This window comes from Pinus tabuliformis, chromosome 9, assembly GCF_031772625.1.
Source record: "Pinus tabuliformis cultivar Carrire ecotype Pingquan chromosome 9, CPIR1, whole genome shotgun sequence".
Taxonomy (NCBI): Eukaryota; Viridiplantae; Streptophyta; class Pinopsida; order Pinales; family Pinaceae; genus Pinus; species Pinus tabuliformis.
The window spans coordinates 358,245,558-358,268,167 of record NC_142307.1 but is presented as its reverse complement, the minus strand read 5'-3'; the positions used below and the strand labels follow the sequence as shown (position 1 = coordinate 358,268,167).

Here is a 22,610-nt window from a genome sequence, read left to right as displayed (position 1 = left end):
AACCTTGGTGGTGTGAGACATTCTAATCATCTATATAGACTCACCTTTAGGAACACATAGCTTATCCAGTTTGTAGAGTAATGCGTCCTGGAGATGGTAGTCAATGGTATTGTTGCCATCATGCACATGACTCTGACTTTGCAACTGTTGATACACCTCCTTGAAGTCCTCATCTTCTGAACATGCCTCTCTATATGCATCATTGGCGAATGGCTCCATGTGCATAAGAGTCCCCAAAATTTTAATCTTCGATGTGAGTGGCCTTGTAAGCATATCGACCAACTTATTTGTGCTTCCCTTCTTATACTTGATCACCAAATGACTAATGTAAAAACCACATCCACTTGTAATGTTTGGTCTGTTGTAGCTTACTCTGGGCCTACAATTACTATAACAACCAGAGATATGTGTGGATTATTGTCTCCTTTCCCATAAAATAGTAATTTCAACTCTTCACATCTTACACCATGGCATAGACCTGCTTATCGTAGGTAGGTTGGTTAAAACTTGCCCCACGAAATACTTCAGAATGGTAGCAAATTAGCCTTCCTCCTTGCATCAAGATAACTCCCATAGCATACCCACATGCATTTGTCTCCACTTCAAAGGGCTGCTGCAAGTTTGGTAATGCCAAAATTGGTGCTTGACTGATCTTCTTCTTTAGCTTCTCAAAATCCTTCTGCTAACCTTTTCCCCACTGGAAACTCTTGCCACTTGTTGTTATGGCTTGGAGTGGTGTTGCTACAACTGAAAATGAGGCTATGAATTTCCTTAGGTACTGTTCTACCCCAATGAAACTCCTGGCCTCAGAAACATTAGTAGGCATCGACCATTTCATGATGGCCTCCATTTTGGAAGCATATATCTTCAACTCTCCTCCACCAATCACATACCCGAGATACACCAAATACTGATGCGCAAACTCAAAATTCATGAGATCTGCTAGCAGCTAGTGCTTCTTTAATTTTTCCAACACCTGGGTCAAATGTGAAATATGTTCCTCCCATGCAATACTATATACTAGTATATCATCTAGATAGACAATAACAAATGAATCTATAAACGAGTGCAGCATATCATTCATTAATATCATAAACTTAGTTGGTGCATTACATAGGCCAAATGACATAACTAACCACTCATACAAACCTTGCTTGGTTTTGAAGGTGGTCTTCCATGCATCTTCTCCTTTGACTTGAACCTGGTGATATCCAGACTTCAACTCCAGCTTGGTGAAATACTTTTCTTGTTGCAACTGATCTATCAAACCGTCTATCCTGGGCAGGGGGTATCTGTTCTTGAGCATGATTTTATACAACACTCTGTAATCTATACATATCCACCAATTCCCATCCTTCTTTGGCACACTGATGATGGGTGACCCACATGGTGATGTACTCAGTCGAATGACACCCTGTTCCAACAATTGCTGCAACAGTTTCTTCACCTCACTTGCTTCTATAACAGACTACCTATACAACCCAATATTTGGCAATGGGGAGTTTGGCAATAATTGGATCTCGCAATCCACTTCTCTCTTAGGTGGTAACCCTTTAGGTTCTCTGAAAACATTCTTGTATACTTGTGAAAACACCTTCAATTGTTGTTTTTATTTCTTAGTACACCCCTCCAGAGATGCCTTGCCTCTTGTTGTCTCCTCTTTAGACTAAATTTCTCTTAAAAACAATAAAACATACTTCTTGCTGGAACTGATCAATTTCTTGGCTTGGTTGGCACTTACTAGTGAAATTTTCAACTTGCTTTTGTGTGCGTTGATTATGAACGTTTTTCCATCCTTGATGAGTCGGTACTAGTTAGCTCTCCTCATGAATATTGCATCATGCATGTACATGTATGGACCCCCAAAACTCAACTCCACATACATCAAGGGGAACCACATCCATATCTACTTCATCAATAAAATCAACGCTGATAGCAAATCTAATTTTGCACTGTTTTGTTACCTTTAGCTTTGCATCCTTATTTACCCATCTTGGTGGATGGGTTTGGATGATCACGAACATCCAACAAAAACTTCTTGACCATCTTTTCTGGAATGAGATTCTCTTGTGATCCTGAGTCCAACAAAGCATCAATCTTTGTCTTCTTGATGTGTATCTTTATATGAAAGAGTTTGGTCATTTCTTTCTCTTCATTTTGTTGAAGGCTACTAAGATTGACCTCCTTTTCCACAGATGTACAAACGATCTTCTCATCTACATCCAAGTTGCTTTCAAATTTGTTGTTTGAATCAATGATCATGAGATTATTCTTCTTATTATCTTTCTTCTCGTTCTTTAGGTTTAGTTCTGTATGCAGCTTCCAACACTTATCCTCTATATGACCATCAATGTTGCAGTGGTTGCTAGGATCTTTGCAATGCTGTGTTGTGGCTGTTGTCTTTTTATATTTTCCTGCTTTTGCTTCTTCTTCCCCTCCTTATAAGATTCTTATTGCTCCTTCTTCTTTGATCCACTTGATTGTGCTCTTTTCAAGCCTATGTTCTGCAGGTACTGTCCCTGTACACAAGCCTCATCCACTGATTTGGGATTGAACAACATCACTTGCTCATGCAGATGGCAATGCAATACCCAAAATACTTGAGGAGTACATTGATTTCTTTGGAGAGATACCCAACATTACAACCATCTTTCTAACTTTTGTGGTGTGTTCATGCATGCTTTGGCCCGACTTTTTCCTGAAGTAATGTCGCCAAATCCACTGGTCCTTCACGTACCCAATCAGATAAACTATGAATTAATGATGGTTTTGAAATCTTCCAACTTAGTCACTAGAGGTTCTCCCTCCAACCTCAAGGTTTATGTGTGGCTCTCCCTCCAAGTCAGTGCATGGCCCTCTAATTTCAACCACGTGAATGAGATCTTTTTCCCTTCCTCGATCTGATGGATGCTGAAATAAACTTCCAGGTTTTGCAAATGATGGTTTAGCTCCATTGCATCGATCTTTCCATGGTACGACTTGATATCAACTTTTATGTCCATTTTTAACAGGGATTGATTTACTACACTCGAGCTAGGTTGATCTCTTACGAATTCTTTCTTTGGTTGGCTTTCCGTGTCTTCCCGATCACCTGATCCCCCTTCTGATTTATCCTCTCCATCTAAACCCCCATATCCTACAAATATCCCCATCTTATTGCTTAGGTCTGCCATTAGGAGGTTTACATTTCGTTTTATATCCATGACTTGTTGTTCAACAACGAAAACCTCATCTCCTTAGGATCATGAGGTTCATTTACAAATTCATCGACCGTGATTAAGGTTTTACAATTTTTGGTCTGGTTGATATAGATCCCTACAATCTCCACAAAATACCCAAAGAAACCTACTCTGATACCAAATGATCCATAAACTACTGTGGATATTCCACTGGATAGTTTGTCACAATATATCTAATAATATTATATTAAAACTCTGAAAATTCTACACTATTACAATTTTTTAAACTTTAAGATCTGTGGATTTCACTATAATTAGTGTGTGCATGTGAATGGAATTAAATATAAAATTAGAGAAAAACAAATTAAGCACACACACACACACACATAAGACACAAGATATGTTCTCTGGGAAACCCTTTCGGGAGAAAACCCAGCTGGAAGGTGAGGCTGGTTCGCTCTCTTTCTTTGTCTAGAAATATGTTTGCAGGTACAAAGAAGGAATGTTTGTAGCCTATGGGTTGCTAAAGTGTATAGATATTCTCTGTGTGCTCTACCCCCTATCTCCCTTGACTATCTTTGCTCAGTTGTGGAACAAAATTCTCTCAAAAGAATGGAATGCCTCTTCCTCTTAGTGGTTCAGTTATAATGAAGCCTAATAGGCCACTAGTGATTAATTTTGAATACATCAACTCTTAACTAGTGTTACAAAATAGACTCTTTTAGAGTCTTTTACATCACAAACACGTGGTTATCCCCTTTTCCAGGAATAATGGGAGCTGACGCGACATCCTCTCGAACTATAGGTGTGAAAATAGGAAGGTCAAGTTCTGAGTGGCATAACTTTTGCATATGGACTCTGTTTGGCGCACTTCTTGTGTTGTTGGAAAGGTCTCTATGTTTAGAATAACACAAACAGGTGCACACTAAAATGATAAAGTTTTACCCTCAAAAAAGATCATTTTATACCTCAAAACACTCTCAAAAGGTTTCAAACCTCATTTCACCAAACTAGGTCTTGCTAGTAAAAGTGGCCTTATGAGTTGATTCGTCCACTTCTTCCACTCCAAATGCATCAAGATAGATGAAAAAAATATAATGATCCAATTCTTATCAACAACATGAGTTTCTAGGCAGAGAAATTAGATTTTGTGCATAATTTTGGCAGTTGCTTCATGGATTTGTTTGACCCTAAATTCGAGGGCACTCTCAGTTGTCAAAGGTCACAGAACCAGGGAGGAATTTTGGCAAATTTTGAGGTCACCTACAACAACAAAATTATGTGCCTATCAACACAGATCTTGAGGCTCCTTCAGTAGGATTTTCAATGTAGTTTTGGTCAGAGTTGAGGAACAAAATTTCAAGGAATATCTATGTTGTTTTTGGCACAAAATTTGAGGCATTTTCAATGGGTTTTATGCACATAATTTGAGGCAAATCTCATGTTGAGTTATATGACTATGTGGGGCACAAATTTATATGTAAACCTAGGCAATGACATCAGCAAGCAAAGGGAGATAAGTTTGATTCATTTTTGTTGTGTAATTATTTACTTTAGAAGTAATTAAATCCTCTTTGAAGACTAGTTTTCCCCTTGTGGGTTTTTCCAGGGACATTGGACCAAAAATAAGTGTCTATTTTATTGTTATGTACTTGCATTTAATTTCTTGTATAAATTGATAATGTCTAAAGAGTAGAGTAGTCTTATATTTTGAGTTAAATGAAAAGTTAACATTTATATTAGCTTATGTTATGTTGGGTTTGGGCATTAAACCTCATTCAAAAACTTGACACTGGGTTGTGGATACAACATACAAAATTTCTACACCCAATTCTCCAAACTAGGACTTGCCAGTAAAACATGGCCTTCTACATTGATTCTTCTAAGTTTTCCACTTTGAATACACTGAGATGGATGAAAATAATATAATGATCCAATCCCAATCATATACAATTTTTTTGTTTGTTTTTTATTGTTTTGTTTTAAATTAAAATGGTGAATCTTTATTTTCATAATTGCATATAATTGTTTGCATACTATATGTTTTCAAAACAAATATTCTTTACCTTTTTTTTTAATCAAAAATTTTAAGTTACCCCCCAACTCCACCAAGGCCAACTCAATTGGTGATGATCGTGAAGATGAACTATTTTTTTTTCTAAGTATTGCTAATTGTATTAAAAGAAACAAAAAATATAATTACAAAGAGGCCACAGCCTCAGTCGTTAGCATCGAAGTCCATCAGGAGTATCTGAAATGCCCCATATTTGTGGAAACCAGTTTTCCATAACTAAAAACCATACAGATAACCTGAACCCAATCACCAAAGAAACCAGAAGAAGTTTTGACACAGCATAACATGACACAGCTGAAAGTATGACAGATTCGCCGATTGATTAGACAAAAAAAAAAAATCAAATGACTGGAACATACCAGTCAACATCAAAGACCTGAGATGGTGCATGGGTGGTAGAAGATGCCACATGGATTCACTTGGGCTTATGCTGGTCAGGGGTCTCCTCAACAACGATGTAAGTGTACTGGTACCAAACTTCGTCCGCCTCCGCCACGCCGCCTTCCTCCACGCCACTTGGTGGCTCCCTCACAGGAAGAGTGTCGCTCGAGCTACTGGTCATAGCTACTAGAAAAAAAAGCACCAACTAAGTTGCCACCTGGTGGACGAATGTCTCTAGTGTGTCCTCCTCTAGCATGCAAACCACCATGCCAAATTCCCTTGCCTTCTTCCATCGGGAGCAACTCAGAGTCGCATCCAATTCCCTGTCCTCGTTCCTCCTAAAGCTGCGTTTCAGAATTTCTCACAGGAGAATTGTGTTGCTTGTTCTCTTCCGAGAAGACAATGGTGACATTGGCCGTGATGACAGGCCTGTTCAGGTTTCTCTAGAACCTTAATTGAGTCGAGTGAGGGACCGAACTGGGGTGCAAAGGAAAAGTGGTTGTATGAAGCCTAAAATCTCTGTGCTCATCAGATGAAGCCTGCCCATGACCCTGGCCACTGCATGTCTAAGGATAAAGTCTGAGCGGTGAGCTAGGAGGGGGAGAATTTTCATGGAGAGGATATGGAGAGGTTGGTTCTGAGCTCTGCGTTGCCTGTGGGTGAGTGTTGCCACCATGGGTACCACCTCTGCATCTCCTCATTCGGTGACGGACCATATCAGTGTGGTGGGTCTGGAATTCAGTGGGAGAGAAAGCCTGGAAGGATAGCAGAGTATGAACAACAGGCGACTGGGTGGGATTCAGAGGGCAGAGCCCGGAATGGGAATAATGATGCCCATTTCCAAGGTCAATACAGCACAGAAGCCAACAACGTCTTCCTGTTACAGTTCTACTGCAGGGATTTACAGCAAGGGGCGGACAAATTGTGAGGGAAGGAGGGCAAGCTGAGGGGTTGAAGGACTCCATGTTATGTCAAACAGTGTCCGGATCTCGGCTTGAGCAACCATTTAATGCATTATGCAGGCTGGCCTACTCTCATTTCAGGTGGACTTGGGATGGTGCGTTGGCTACCATCTGTCTGGTCTGAACGCCGCCATTCCATCAAGTCTTCATTAATTGCTTTGGTTGTCACCCGCATCCGGGTTGAAGATGAACTATTATGTTCCAAGAGGTTCCAACTTCAAATCCCCTTGAGTTTATCCATGGGTCATGTGGTGGGGGCGACATGGTTCACCTGGACATTATAGTGGTAGTTGTTGGAATCGACCCCATGTCACATGTGTATGAGACTGGATTGATTGCCAATTACTCTAAATACAACAACATAATAATAATAATAATAATCCTTGAGTATATATATAGATAGATAGATAGTTGAATTGATATGAGAGAGAGATAAAACATTTATATAGTATGATGCTCGACATAATGAAAATTTGCAATTCCTTCCCTATTCAATATGGAAATGACATATGGCACTTCAAAAACCAACACAAGATATGCAATGTTGCACTGTATGTGTTTTTGAGTGTATGGTTATAATAAAGAAATTATGAAATGTTAATGCATCATGCAAATTATGAAAGAAATCTAATACCAATCCAATATGAACTCTAAATTTTGAATAATAATTTCCAGTCATTGATTTGAACAATAATATCAATAAGTTTTAAAGATCAAATATTACAATTGTTGAAAAAAGTTCTTAAAATCTAGCTAAAAACTTTGTTTAAATTTACCTTTTTTAAATGGTGGTATTCAGTTTCATGATATGAGTTAATTAGACAATGGATATATTGGTTTATACCCACCAATAGCTAAACATTAGAGGAAATTTCGGCCTAAAAGTGGCATTCTAAGTAAAGGTAATAAAATAATAAAATAAAAGTTATAAATTTTGGAAGGAAAAGAAGAAAACTACATATTTTAATTGTAGTTTTTGGCTTATCTCTTTATATGTTTACTCAAATTTCAAGTTTAGATACTCATTGGATGAGGAATTAAATTCTACATCCAACGAGTACCAATTATGCATACTTATGAGAAGACCCACATTGATAAAAATTGAAGATACATTAAAAAACGTGTTCAACACACTTTTTTAATGTATCTTCAGTTTTTTTATCAATGTGGCTCTACTCAAAAATACACATTTTTTTTAAATTTATCTTCAATTTTTATCAATGTGGATCTATTGAGAAGTATGTATAATGGTACTCGTTGACATGCTTATTTAATGTATCTTCAATTTTTATCAATGTAGGTCTTCTTAGAAGTATGCATAATGGGTACTTGTTTGATGTGGTATTTAATTCCACATCCAATGAGTATTTACACTTGAAATTTTAGTAAACCTATAAAGAGATAAGTAAAAAATACAATTAAAAAATAAATAAAAAATAAAATTCCCTCCAAAATATTTACATGTACCTCTTTTTAAATTTAAAGGATTTTGATTGGTTTACATATTATGTATGTGAAAGTTCCATGGGCACTTTTAGGCTAAAAAATTGTCTAATGAGCATTAGATTTATTAATTAAGGATAACATATTTGTTTTGATTGTAATAAAAAGTATGAGGGAATATTAATTAAGTATAACGTATGGATTTTTGTCTTAATTTATGTGAGAGCTTCATCCTAATTAAGATTTAAAGGAAAATATGGAAAATCCAATTGAATTTAATTCCCTCAAATGTTATTAATAGATAATATTCATAGATCCCAACTCATATTTAGAGAAATAAAAATTGCAAAATTTAATTCTCTCAAAATTTAATTTAATTCAATTCAATTCCTTTAAGATTTGACATGAAAATAAACTATGACACTTTAAAAAACAAAAAAAATACAATGTTGCACACTGTGTGTTGGGGGAGGGAATCCCACTCATTAATTTAAACAATAATATTAATAAGTCTTAAAGATGAAATATCACAAATGTTGAAGAAAATTCCTTGCATCGAGCTAGAAACTTTGTTTACATTTATCTTTTTTTAAATTGTTTTACTTAGTTCCATGATATGGTGTAAATTAGAGAATGGATGTATTGGTTTATACCTATCTATAACTCAAAGAATTGGATGTCCTAATTAAGGTTAAAGTAGTTGTTTTGATCATAAGAAAAAGTATGTTGAAGTATTAATTAAGGATAAAGAATGCAATTTTGTCTCTAATGCCCCCCTATGTGAGAGTTTCAATAGTGATTGAATTTTAAAAAGAATAAAAAAAAAAGGAAAATCCAATAATTTAATTCTTTTGGATTAATATTAATAGATAATATTCATCAAAAGGCTAGATATTCAAAAAATACAACATGTTAACTCATTTAATTTATAATAAAATCGAATGCAAATATTAAAATGTTTATTGTTTAATTTATTAGTAAATGAGGTTTCAAGTCATTTTTCGCTTTAGGTTAAAACTCTAAATTCTAATTTAAAGAGATAAAGAATGCACAATTGGATGAAAGGCCTTCCATATTCAAAATAGAAATAGAAATGATATATAGCACTTTCAAAAACAAACAAAATAAAATAATAATGTCTTACCCTATATGTTTATTCATTTGTGGTTTTAATAAAGAAATTGTGAAATGCTAATACATCATGCAAAATATTAAAAATAATCAATACCAATCTATATAATAATTCCTTTTTTGATTTATAGAATAATATCAATAAATTTTAAAGATGAAACTTTATAAATGTAAATAAGCGAATGTAAATTGTAAATTGTGCTACTAAGTTTCATGATATAGTGTAAATTAGCAAATGAATGTATCGAAACTTATATTCACGTATAACTCAGACCTTGTTTTTATGGTAACTAAAAGTATGGTGGAGTGTAAATTACCAAATGAATGTATTGAAACTTATATTCACCTATAACTTAGACCTTGTTTTTATGGTAACTAAAAGTATGGTGTAGCATTAATTAAGTATAAAATATGAATTTTGTTTCTAATGCCTTTTTAATGTGAGAGTTTCAATTGAAATTGAGATTTAAAGAGAAAATAAATAATTGATATTGATAAATAATATTCATGAAAAACATTAAAAATGTAAATATTAATATATTAGTTATTCAATTTATAAAAAAAAAATAGAAATTCAAAACTGTAAATATAATAATATTTTTTATTTAATTTATAAATAACAAAGTCTCAAGGGGTAGCTCTTTGGTGATCACCATGATATGAAGTCTTTGTAAAGTGTGTGGTTCAAATTCAAATCTCCCATGAAAGCTTTGTGATCCATCTATGGGGTGCAATTAGTGATCACCATGATATGAAGTCTTTGTGAAGTGTGTGGTTCAAATTCAAATCTCCACTAAAAGCTTTGTGATTCATCCATAGGGTGCACATGGGTTCACCTAGAGACTAGACACATGGATTAAAAAAAGAACCAAGGAAAAAAATATTTGAAGTCAATTTCCCTTTATATGAGAATTCCCAACTCATATTAAAAGATAAAGAATTCAAAATTCAATTCAATTCAATTCAATTCCTTGAAATTTTTGTTGATATATAATAATCATAATTATGAAATATTAGACATACAAAAATGTAAATATTAATATGTTAATCATTCAAGTTTTATAAAAAAGAGATGGGATGTGCAAAAATGAAAATATTTAAATGTTTTAAAAAAAAAAAATTAGAGTTAATTCTAGATTTGTTTTTTCTTGAAAAGACAAAAATCAATGCTTTGAGTTAAAGTGTTGCACTTTAAATAGTATATTAGTGTAAATCCAGGATTAGCTTAGTGACATGTATAGAGATCAAATTTCTCAAGGTGAAAACCATTTTTAGATTGAAGAAATTTGGAAAAAAGTTTGCACGTCAAGGAATTTGATCACTTTAGATACATGATACTTCCTAAGTTAAGATGGATCCACACTAGTTTTTTGTAAGGTGTCCTTTAACCTTATTTTGGTCACAAATTATACTAATAAATAATATGTATTTATCACCACTATTGAAAATCAATGCTTTTAGCATTAATTTTGGGATATCTGATTGAAGATCTAACTCTATCAATCACCGATCACAACTACTCTCTTATATGGGTGTGGGGTTTGGAAACTATATATATTCTAGTAGTAGATTGAAACAAGATAGAGAGAGTGTTTGTTACAATGTTTTTAAACATTTTTGTGGGAAGAAATTAATGCATCATGATATTATTCTTGCAAAAGTTGACACAACCCCATTCAATACTTTTATGATTTTTCCTATCGTGGTCTTCTTAGATATCAAATCTCGGTTTGAGATTGTCTATGTATCAGGGAGAACATGGGATCAATTCATGTTGGTATGTGAAAGGCCATTTGTTGCTTCACCTCATTAACCTTGACAATGATAAACTACTCTGGCATATCATAGCTTAGAAAATTGATTTCTCCAAAAATCCAATACTACCCATATTTTGTATCTTCGTTGCAATGATGGATCCATTCTATCACTAAGGTATAGTAAACTTTAGCTTTATTGCAACTCGAGGGTCCCTTTTATCTACCTTAGAGTTTGCTCCCAACAAAGTTGCATAGAAATAGATCATCTAGGAGCATCTTATTTTCAATATTTGATCCTTAGAGCCTTACAACAAGGACTTTCATTGCAGCGTCTTTTGTATTGGCTTGGCTTTTGTTTCATGTGGTTTCTTTTGTATTGGCTTTGGCTTGGCTTTTGTATTGGCTTGCCTTTTGTTTGATGTTTGGTGGTTCAGTAGCATGGCCATTCTCTTGTTTTTTCTTTATGGGTTTTTGGTGGTATGGATTGTTTTGGGTTGTTTTTGTTTTTTTTCCTTTCATTTATTTTCTTGTCTGTGAACTGCTCGGCCAACCAATTTTATTTTGCTACCAAACGTTAATAAATAAATAGAGACGAGCTGAAATCATGATCTTTATTTAGGGCGTAGTCTACTCATGTAGCGTTCCGAGAAGCTGTTTCTCTCTTCAAGGTAAGATAAAGACTACATTCAAATTTCAATGTGTTATTCCTGAATCCTTCGTATAAGTAGGTAGGGCAATCTTCTCTTATTTACGATGGTCGTGTTGCAGGTACATAAAACCTGTCAGCAGTATTTCTCTCTTTATCATTGTGACAAGTGTTCTTTAAATCTAGGTTTGCAGTTAATTATTTTTAGTTGAGTTGTACATCTTTTTACAGAAATTCATTATATGTGATACTGAATGTAGAATATCGCACTGCCGGTACGAACAATCAGGTAGATCAGCGGCTGTTCTCTTTGCAGTTAGAGACACTTCAGATGGCGGAAATTTAGGAGGAAGAATGGACAATGGCCGATGGACGGACCCATTTCAGTTCAGGTAAGATGCTCCGTGGAATTACCTATCTAAATTTCATTTGCCGATGGATGGACCCATTTCAGTTTAGGTATGATGCTCCGTGGAATTTATTACCTATGCTCAAATTTGTTCACTTCTTTGCATTCTTTTAATCAAAGCGGCTTCTGCCCAAGATACCTAGTGGGAAAGGTCCCTTTCAGAACGACATTCACTGTTGATTCGAGGAAATGTAAGAGAGGATTTGAATCGACGAAGAAAACAGAGGCGGAAGAGGAAAGGAGTTCATTGGCGAGAAGTTATTCAGAATGGTGGCAGGGACAACTTCTGCCCCTCTTGGGTGTTTCATTGCTTCTCCCCCAACTTCTCTTCATTCATTGGATTCAATTTCTGTGTCTGTTTTTACCATTTGTTGATGAAATTTTGTGTCGGCACATAATGAAGCAACAATATTGCAAACTTAGGAAGCTCCCAGTTAAATGTTCGGTGGCTCTGTTTATGCTCCAGTTTTTATAAAATGTTTAATATTAATCCTATTCACATTATTTTTATTCTCAACTTCCAATGGTGCGATCCCGGCCTGTGCGGGTCCATCTCATCGACTTCTCCATTTCTCGGTACGATTATATAAGGTCCCGTTTCCTCCTATACGGAGGCCAGATCGAATGAATAATTTTTTCCCCGATTTACTCTAGCGGGCATGCTACCGAAGATTGCGCTGACCTGATCGACAAGTGGGAAGTGGGAGGCTCTTGCAAGATACAGGGCTATCAATTTGGTGAATTCAACCATTGGCATTTTCAGTTTCTATAACCATTCAATGTAGGTTTGGATATATGTTAGTTTTATCAAATTGCTTATAATTAAAATTTTAAAACAATAAAATTTTGGTAATAGAAAAACAAATAAAATTAAGAAGTCAAACTCTTTTGTCATCTTTAAGATATGCATTACATATAATTATAAATCTGGTTATATTATTACATATATAGTTATGAATCTGGTTGTATTATATATAAGTATTACTGGTTATATTATTACATATATAGTTATGAATCTGGTTGTATTATATATAAGTATTACTGGAACCTAAGTTAGAGTTGACCTTGGTGTTGGATTGGTTATAATTTAGTCGAATAGAATTGATTTATTTTTACTTTGGCATGTAATTCGATATAAGTATTTTTATTTTACATGTTAATTTAATTTTCAACTAAAATAATTATTTATTTATATAATTTTAAAATAAATATATTATTAATAATTAATTATTCAAATAAAAATATAAAATATTTTTAATAAATATAAATTATATCTATGAAAATAAATAAACATTATTAATAATATTTATATTTTATATTAAATATATAATTATTTAATAGTAAATATTAAAATAAAATTATTTAATAATTATTATGCACAAAAATTATAATTAACAATAAAGTAAATAATATTTCATAAAATATGAATACAATTCTAGTGATCCATCCCTATAAAAATGTATTAGATTTTAGAACGTGTATTCAGAAAACCTAATTATGGTACTATATTATTTACGTCCTTATTGCATCACTACACTTGAATATTTAGTGCCTGGAAGTGAGGGTGGGTGCAGGCTTTACCACTTACACATAAAGTTGAATGAATTCTCATTAACTTGTTTACAGTGACAAATGTAATTTTATATTTATTTTTAATCTACAATTTTTTTCAGGATGGTTATTATATGTTATTATATACAAGTAAGTCCGTAATTTTGTATCGATTTTGTTTTGTGAATTTTTTTTTCACTTACAAGATTCTTTTGATCCATTTATATCTATGGCCTAGTTTTGTGTATAAGGTTAAAGTTGAGTATAAGGTTAAAGTTGAAAAACACTCAGATTAAGTATATAAGTTATTATTATTAAATTCTAGATTTAAGAAAAAATAATCTTTTGTAATTAAAGAATTTTTTAACTATATTGCTATTTAATACCACGGTTATATAACTTTTTCTTTCATCTTCCATTATGAGTATGTTTCCTTAAGATGACTTATATAACAATACAATATATTATCTTTATTGCATCTTGGATGATGTTTTGAGTAGTATTTTAATGCAATCTCCTCTCCACTTTAGAATTTATCCACTGGGGAAGCAAAATTAGATGTGTTTATTTTCACTTGTATCTTTCATGTTCGTTTAGTTTGATTCTTTTTCAATTTATAGGTTTATTACAAAAAAAAAATTAAATTCAAAATTTATGTAATTTTAGACGGAAAAATAAACATCCAATTGAGAAGGTTTTTGTGGTTAATTTGTGATGCAAAGAGGGATGCCTTGCTTATGCTCCAATTTTTTGAGTAACCAAGGATACCTTGCTTATGCCCAATTTTTGTGGCAACTAAGGGTACCTTTGCCAATGCTCCAATTTTTGCTTCTAGTAAGATTTACTTTCCATTTTCCTCTTTAATTAACTATTTACTAGAAAGTTTGTTTTTTTGTTTGTTTGTTATAGTGAGGACTTTTGTTAAAATGAAATTAAAATTCATTGTGATATGTTATCATGTGTGATTGAAAAGGCAGTCTATTGTCTAAGATCGATATACTTTGGGTGTTTATTGTATGTATGTTTAACATTTATGATATTTTCAGTTCTCATAAGCATTCACTATAGGTACACTATCTATGTAATAGAAATCATAAAATTTATTTTTGGATATATGTTAGTTTCATCAAATTGCTCATAATTAAGATTTTAAGACAGTAGAATTTTGGTAATAGAAAAGCAAATAAAGTTAGGAAGCAAAACTAATTTGCTATCTTTAACATCTGCATTACATATAATTATGAATTTGGTTGTATTATATATAAGTAGTATTGGAAGAAAAGAAAGTGTGAAAACAGTTTATGTTAAAATTTTATATTATCTTTAATTTATAGTTAAATTAGAATAAAATTAATTTATAATATAAATTAGAGTATGTATATAAATTAAATGATTGGTCAAATATAATTATGAATCATATTGTATTGTATATACAAATTTTACTGAAAAAGATAATGTGAAGAAAGTTTATGTTAAAATTTTATATTATTTTTAATTTATAGTTAAATTAGAATAAAATTAATTTATAATATAAATTAGAGTAGTTATATAAATTAAATGATTGATAAATTGATTATTTTTAAAAACTTTTTTTAATAAAAATATTAGTATTAGATTTTAAAATTTATTATGTAATCCAATATAAATTGTATATATGAATATAAATAAATAGATAAAATACATATTATCAAACTAAGTAAATCTCTTGAATAATATGTAATCCAATATGAATTATATATAAATAAAATATATATTATAAAACTAAATAAATTTGTTGTACCAAAATAAATTTACATCTTAAATTCTTAAAAAAATAATTCACATCTTAATTTTTCTTAATCTCTCTAAGTGCTTAATAAAAAGTAGGGTTAAAAAGAAATTCACATCTTAATTTTTCTTCAATCTCTCTGAGTGCTTAATAAAATCTAGCGCTAATTTAGAATTCAGTTAATTTTACCTTAATTAAACTGGAAAAGAATCTATTAAGCTGAACCAGCCATTTCACATTAATTAGTCTGAAATAACACCTTTTGTCAAATGACTTCCAGTTTTGGCTACGTGGCTTTGTGATTCTTCACTAAGGGAAGCACATTTTTTTTCCTTTTTCTTGAAGTAGCTGGTGGCCTATTTCAAAATTTTGCAGGTATCTATCGTAGTTTAATCTAAGGGAAAATTTGCCAAAGGATTAGTCAAAAACAAGAAGTTTGTGTGAAAGGCTTCAATTATTTTATACTGATACTTGTTTGGCATAAATAACCATTGTATACAATTTAGATCCTATAGTTTAGGATCATAATTGACCAGTATAAGGAAAGCTATAACTACTGAGATAAATCACATATTTTTAGGGATTCTAGTGATTCTCGTCTATCTGTACAGCTAGTGGTAGAGACAAATTAGGAACTTGAATTACGGAGAACCAACTTGGAGATAATTGCTCCCAATTGTCAATACTCCCCCTCAAGTTGGTATGTATATGTCACTCATGCCAAGTTTGTTGAGACAGCCATTGAATGCTTGGTTTGACATTGTTTTGGTTAGCACATCAGCAAGCTGGTCTTGAGATCAAACATGAGGAACTTCAATCAACTTTGCTTCTAGTTTCTCCTTGATAAAATGCCTATCAACCTGAACATGCTTAGTTCGATCATGTTGAACTGGATTATGAGAAATATCACATGATTCCTTGTTATCACAGTATAACTTCATAGGACCGACTTGCTTCATATGCAAATCCTGCAACAAATTTCTGATCCACAAAAATTCACATATTGCCTTAGCCATTCCACTGTATTCGGCCTCAGCACTAGATCTAGCAACTACCTGTTGTTTTTTACTTCGCCAAGTAACCATATTTCCTCCTACAAAAGTGAAGTAGCCCGAAATAGAACGTCTATCCTCAATTGACCCAGCCCAATTAGCATCTGTATAACCTTTAACATCCAAGCTATGAGATTTTGTCAATAAAATTCCCTTTCCTGGAGATGACTTCAAATAGCGTAAGATCCGGATGACAGCATTCATATGTTCTTTGCTTAGAGAGTGCATGAATTCACTGACAACACTTAGTGCATAAGCTAAATCTGGCTGAGTATATGCAAGATACATTAATCTTCCAACCAATCTCTCATAGTGCTCCTTGTTAGCAGGAACTTGGTTTGGGTGCACACCTAGCTTCAAATTTTCTTCCATAGGGGTGCTAGCTGGACTACATCCTATCATGCTAGTTTCCTTCAATAAGTCTAAGGCATATTTCCATTATGACAGAAAAATACCTTTCTTTGATCCTGACACTTCAATTCCAAGGAAATACTTCAATTCCCCAAGATCCTTTATTTCAAACTCACGGGAAAGCTACTCTTGCAGTGCATTCCTTTCTTCAGGATCATCTCCAGTTACTATCATATCATCAACGTACACAATGAGGGTTGTGATTCGTTCTCCATTATGTTTCAAGAAGAGAGTGTGATCTGAGTTACTTTGCTTGTAACCAATAGACCTCATAAAGCTAGTGAACCTTCCAAACCACGTTCTAGGAGACTGCTTCAAGCCATATAGAGATTTTTTCAATCTACAAACCTGTTTATTGCCTTTAGTCTATAGCTTACAACCAGGGGTCAACTCCATATATACTTCTTCTTGGAGATCTCCATGTAGAAATGCATTCTTTACATTGAATTGATGCAAAGGTTAGTCAAAATTCACCGCAAGACATGGTAAAATACGGACTGTATTAATTTTGGCCATTGGTGCGAATGTCTCCATATAATCAATTCCATATGTTTGAGTATATCCCTTGGCGACAAGTCTTGCTTTGAACCGTTCTATGGTTCCATCAGCTTTGTATTTAATGGAGAATACCCACCTACATCTAATAGGTATCTTCCCTTCAGGAAAGTCAGTGACTTCCAACGTTGAATTATTTTGAAGAGACTTCATTTCTTGATTCATTGCCTCCCTCCATATAGGATCTTTCAAAGCTTCCTACACACTGTTAGGAATAGCTACAATAGATAATTGATTCACAAATGCCTTACTCTCATTTGACAGTCTATGGTAGGATACATAATTGCTTATGGGATACTTAGATTTGGAGTTGAGAACAGGTTCATAGCTAACTTTGGGTTTCCCTCTTGTGACTCGATCTGGTAACATTTTTAAGTGAGGTTCAGATTTAGAGTTTACCTGAGGCTCGACCATGGAATTTGCTGGAGAAGACAATTGGTTTGATGGTACATCATGAGAGGAGGAAGACATAGATGATACTTCCACTTCCATTTGATCCGAAACCTCATTCTCCAAAACTTGTTGCCCATCAGGACAATCACTTCTGTGAGTTACAGTGTCACCATCACTTGGACATTCATCACTAGTTTCCAAATGGTCACATTCACCCCTACTGTCCAAATTATCTCCATTTATAATATCAAAGTCCAAAGAATGATGCAAAGTCTCCATTTCATCTCTATTCTCCCCCTAAAGTGGAGACGCAGAGGCGGAATAATACATATCATCTTCATGAAAGACCACGTCAAGTGTAACATAAATTTTATGAGAAGAGGGGTGATAACACCGATAACCTTTTTGATGCAAGGCATAGCCAACAAAGACACACCGAAGGGCACGGGGTTCCCATTTTTTTCTCAAGGGTTTGTGAAGGTGCACAAAGGATACACACCCAAAAACTTTAGGGGACAGATTCGGTATGGTAGGGGCACTCACAGTATTATGGATAACATCAAAGGGAGTTTGAAATTGTAGTGGACTAGAGGGTACACGGTTAATGAGATAAGCTACGGCCGTAATGGCTTCTCCCCAATAACTAATAGGCATATAAGACGAAAACAAGGAAGCACGAACAACTTCAAGAAGGTGACGATTTTTTCACTCTACTACCCCATTTTGTTGAGGGGAGTAAGGGCAAGTCATCTAATGAATAATGCCATGTAAATTCAGGTATTGTTTCAAATCTTGATTAACAAACTCTTCACCATTATTAGTATGAAGAACCTGAATATTTGATTAATATTGGGCGGCTATTATTTTGTGAAATTGCTGAAACAGGGAACTAACTTCATTCTTTGATTTCATTAAACAAACCCAAGTCATGCGAGTATGATCATCAATAAAAGAAACAAACCAACGTGCCCCACTCAAAGAAGAAGTATTTGCAAGTCCCCAGACATCAGAGTGAACAACCATAAAATCTGCTGGACTTTTATGCATACTAATGGGAAATGGGACACGGTGACTTTTAGCCAGTTCACAAATGTCACACTTAAAATCTAAAACATTTAATTGAGAAAAGAGCTTTGGAAACAATTTCTGTAAATATCCAAAAGATACATGACCTAAACGCCTATGCCACAACCAGACTTCTAAATTCTGATGTGTGTCAGACTTACTAGCTGAGAATACTCGAGCCAACTGATTGGAGCTTGCCAACAGTAGATCAAGATAGTATAGCTTTCCTCTCCTAGTACCATAACCAATTGTCTTTCGAGTCCGAATGTCTTTAAAAACACAAAGGTTAGGCTAAAATATCACAATACAGTTTAAAGTGAGTGTTATTTGAGCAACAAACAATAAGTTATGATTAAGAGAAGGAACAACTAGAACATACTCCAAATTCAAATTTTGGGTAAGAGAAACTGAAACTTCTCCAACCACAGGAGAGGGAGTACCATTGGTTGTGGAAACTATATGGTGGTCTGAGGATTTCATGGACTGAATATGTTTACTATAAAAGGTCATGTGATCTGTGGCACCTGACTCAATTATCCATTCACTATGACTAACAAGGATAGAGGTATGAAGAGACTTACCAACATTCCCAGAAGTAGCAATGAAAGAAGAGGCTTCCTCAGTAGTGCTGGTGTTGGTGGAGGGCTCAGCGACAGCAATAGAAGCATGATGATTTGAATTTAAATTTCGCTTGCGAGGTGCCTTGGCAAGATGCCACCATTCTGGATATCTAATTAATTCATAGCAACATGACTTTGTATGCCCGGTTTCTCCACAGTGAGTACATACACGTTCTGATTTTGTAGCCCCTATTTCATAGCTACAATTTTGTGATCCAAGTGACCGATTTTGATCGGTTGTGTGATTCAGCGGACCAAAAGTGCGATATGGTTTCGAATGTGTTTGCGATTGGTAAGGCTTGCCTCGACGAGCCACCATAGCATCGGATTCAAAGTGTTTAGGTTCACCATGAAGTGCAGCTCAGCGAATGGCATCACGACGAACATATGCATAAGTTTCTTCAAGATCGAGTGGAGGATCCTTTCTGAGAATCTCACCTCGAATTTGTTCAAAGCCTGCATCGAATCCATTCAAGAAGATATGAAACCATAGTCTCTCAACTGATTTTTTATAGGCACAACATCTTCGGGATCCTTCATGACAATCCTATCACGATGATCTAGTTCTTGGAAGATTTCTACTAGATCAGCATAATAGGTGGAAAGAGAACGACCAACCTATTTGGTGGAGGATGCCCGTTGATTCAGTGCAAAGAGTTGTGATTCATTGGACCCATCATAGAAAGCTTTAGCAAGCGCAGTCCAGATTTCACGTGCAGTAGACAGTCTAAGATAGTGCTTCATAAGCTCCAGTGACATAGAAGTCAGCAACCATCCTTTGACCTTTTGATTTTCAGCGTACCACTTTGCATAGGAAGCATCAGTAACCTGCGGAATAGGTGTTTTACTCATGAGGTATTCAAGCTTCTCATGCCCTGCGATCTGCGTTTCCATGATTTGGGACCATACATCATAATTAACTTCGGTAAGGATGATATTGGTGGTGAAACTGGGGTTTTCTAATTGAACATGAATAGTTGGTACAGAAGATGATTCGGGTTGATCCTTAGTCATGATGCGAGGGGTATATGAGAATTTAGGCTATGAGGTGAAGAACTTGGCTCTGATACCAAGTCAAAAACAAGAAGTTTGTGTGAAAGGCTTCAATTATTTTCCATTGATACTCGTTTGGCATAAATAGCTGCTGTATACAATTTAGATCCTATAGTTTAGGACCATAATTGACTAGTATAAGGAAAGCTATAACTACTGAGATACAATCACATATTTTCAGGGATTCTAGTGATTCTCGTCTATCTGTAATTAAGAACTTGAATTACAGAGAACCAACTTGGAAATAATTGTTCCCAATTGTCAACAGGACCAACCATTAACATGAATTTACTCGTGATTTACTAATTGACATGTTGAAAGGTGGATTAATACAACTATTGAATAATTTCGCGTTTCTCTTCAAGTTTCCGTAAGGATAAATTATAATGAATAGACTATTTTAACTGTCTGTTTTGTCCAGATAACTATATTTTCTCTTCAATGATCAGCTTGAACAGCAAATGAGAAGACGCTCCCAGAAAATGAATTTTCAGGGAGACATGTCTGCAATATCCTAAAAAGCTATTTTGATCTTTATTTAGCTTTCCGAGAAGCTGTTTTTCTCTTCTAAAGGTAAGATAAAGAGTACGTTCATTGTGTTCTTTCTTGGAATATCTTTTTGAGTTGAAGAAGGGCTTATTTAGAATGGCCACGTTGCAGATACATAGAACTGTTGGCAGGTACATAAAGCGGTATTTCTCTCTTTATCCATTGTGACAGGTGTTCTTAAAATCTCTGTTCATCTTTGCATTTGGCTAATTTGAAGTTAATTATTTCTTGTTGAGTTGTCGTTCATTTTTACAGAACATTCCCATTCACTATAGGTGATACGGAAACATAAAATTATATATGACATTTAGATTCAAAAGCCCGATATTGCACTACTGGTATGGACAATCATTTCTAATTTAGGGATTCTTATTTATGCCAGGTTTAATGTGAAGGAGTGTTGCCCATGGTGAGCGTGGTGAGAAGTTATTCAAAATGGTGGCACGGTCAACTTCTGCCCCTGTTTGGGCAATTCATTGCTTCTCTCCCAACTTTTCTTCATTCATTGGATCCAAGAGTGAAGCAGGTCAGTCTCTGTTTTTTGTTGATAGAATTTCCTGTCGACACAAAATCAATCAATAGTATTGCAAACTTAGGAAATTGCGAGGAGGTCATTTGAGATGATTAAGTCAATTTAGCTGGAGTTGACCTTGGTGTTGGATTGGTGATAAGTTAGTCGACTAGGATAGTGCAGTCGCGCGGATTAAATGGAGAGTTTGGTCTTGTGATCCAATTTAGGACTATGTTCGCCTAAAAGCTAATTGAATCTTCAATATCTTAATCCTAGTAGTTGAATCTCACGCCGGTAGCATGCAGGTGTGAGTTTAATGTTTCAAGTATTTAGAGATAGCCTTAGAATATCAAATTAGTGGCGCCCTCCGCCCTCTCAAGCATTGTGAGATCTGTCCGTTTAGATTCTGTATCTTTTAGGTCGGTTAAATGTTTCTGTAATGAACATAAAATTTCTGAAGCTTCGGAATGGAATATGAACATGTAACCAGAAATTTGCACAGTTATATTGAGAGGCTTTTTGTGTTTCTTTTGCAATGCAGAGGGGTGTCGAGGAGGCAGCTGTGGAATTTCCCTTTTAAATATTCGAGTGGGTGTCTGTTTATGCTCCAATTCTTCGTCTCGTTAAGATTCAATTCTTATTTTCATCTTCAATTCGTCGTTTGTCAAAACGGAGATAGACCCCACTGTGATATTCTATCATGTCTGATTTTTACCATTAAGATAAGCTGGAAGAGGCAACCAGTGTATGTATTTAGTGTATGTATATTGCTGAGTGTTAATTTTATCAGCAGTTCTCGGAGGCATTCATTGAGCTCTTGGCTTGGTTAGCAGGGAGACCATGAAATTGGAGTACCATTAAGGTTAAATTAGAATATGGTTAATGTAGAGTGTAAGTATTATTAAGGTTAAAATTGGAGTAAGGTTAGATTTAAATCTGAGTAGGGAGATCAAAAAATTATATTATCATTATTATTTTTTATTCAGATTGAAATTATTGTGGGATTAATTTAGATGTATTCTTTTGGGTATATTAAAATAAATTTAGGGTAATATATTTTTTATATAAAATTTTAAATTTACTATATTTTATGAGAAAAA

At 34.3% G+C, this 22,610-nt stretch overlaps 1 long non-coding RNA gene across 5 annotated transcripts in view; it reads left to right on the top strand.

Moving 5' to 3' along the window:
- Nucleotides 1–10,943: 10,943 nt before the first annotated feature.
- The window catches only part of LOC149148685 (uncharacterized), a 110,899-nt gene continuing 99,232 nt past the window's right edge, over nucleotides 10,944–22,610 (top strand). The window contains exons 1-4 of one of the 5 annotated variants that reach the window (XR_016263559.1): nucleotides 10,944–11,595; nucleotides 11,834–11,965; nucleotides 21,382–21,525; nucleotides 22,052–22,454. This is a non-coding gene — a long non-coding RNA (uncharacterized LOC149148685). Of the gene's footprint in view, nucleotides 11,596–11,833; nucleotides 11,966–12,102; nucleotides 12,769–15,407; nucleotides 21,131–21,381; nucleotides 21,526–22,051; nucleotides 22,455–22,610 lie in introns of those variants that run through there. The other 4 variants (XR_016263561.1, XR_016263560.1, XR_016263563.1 and 1 more) reach the window with 4 other exon arrangements.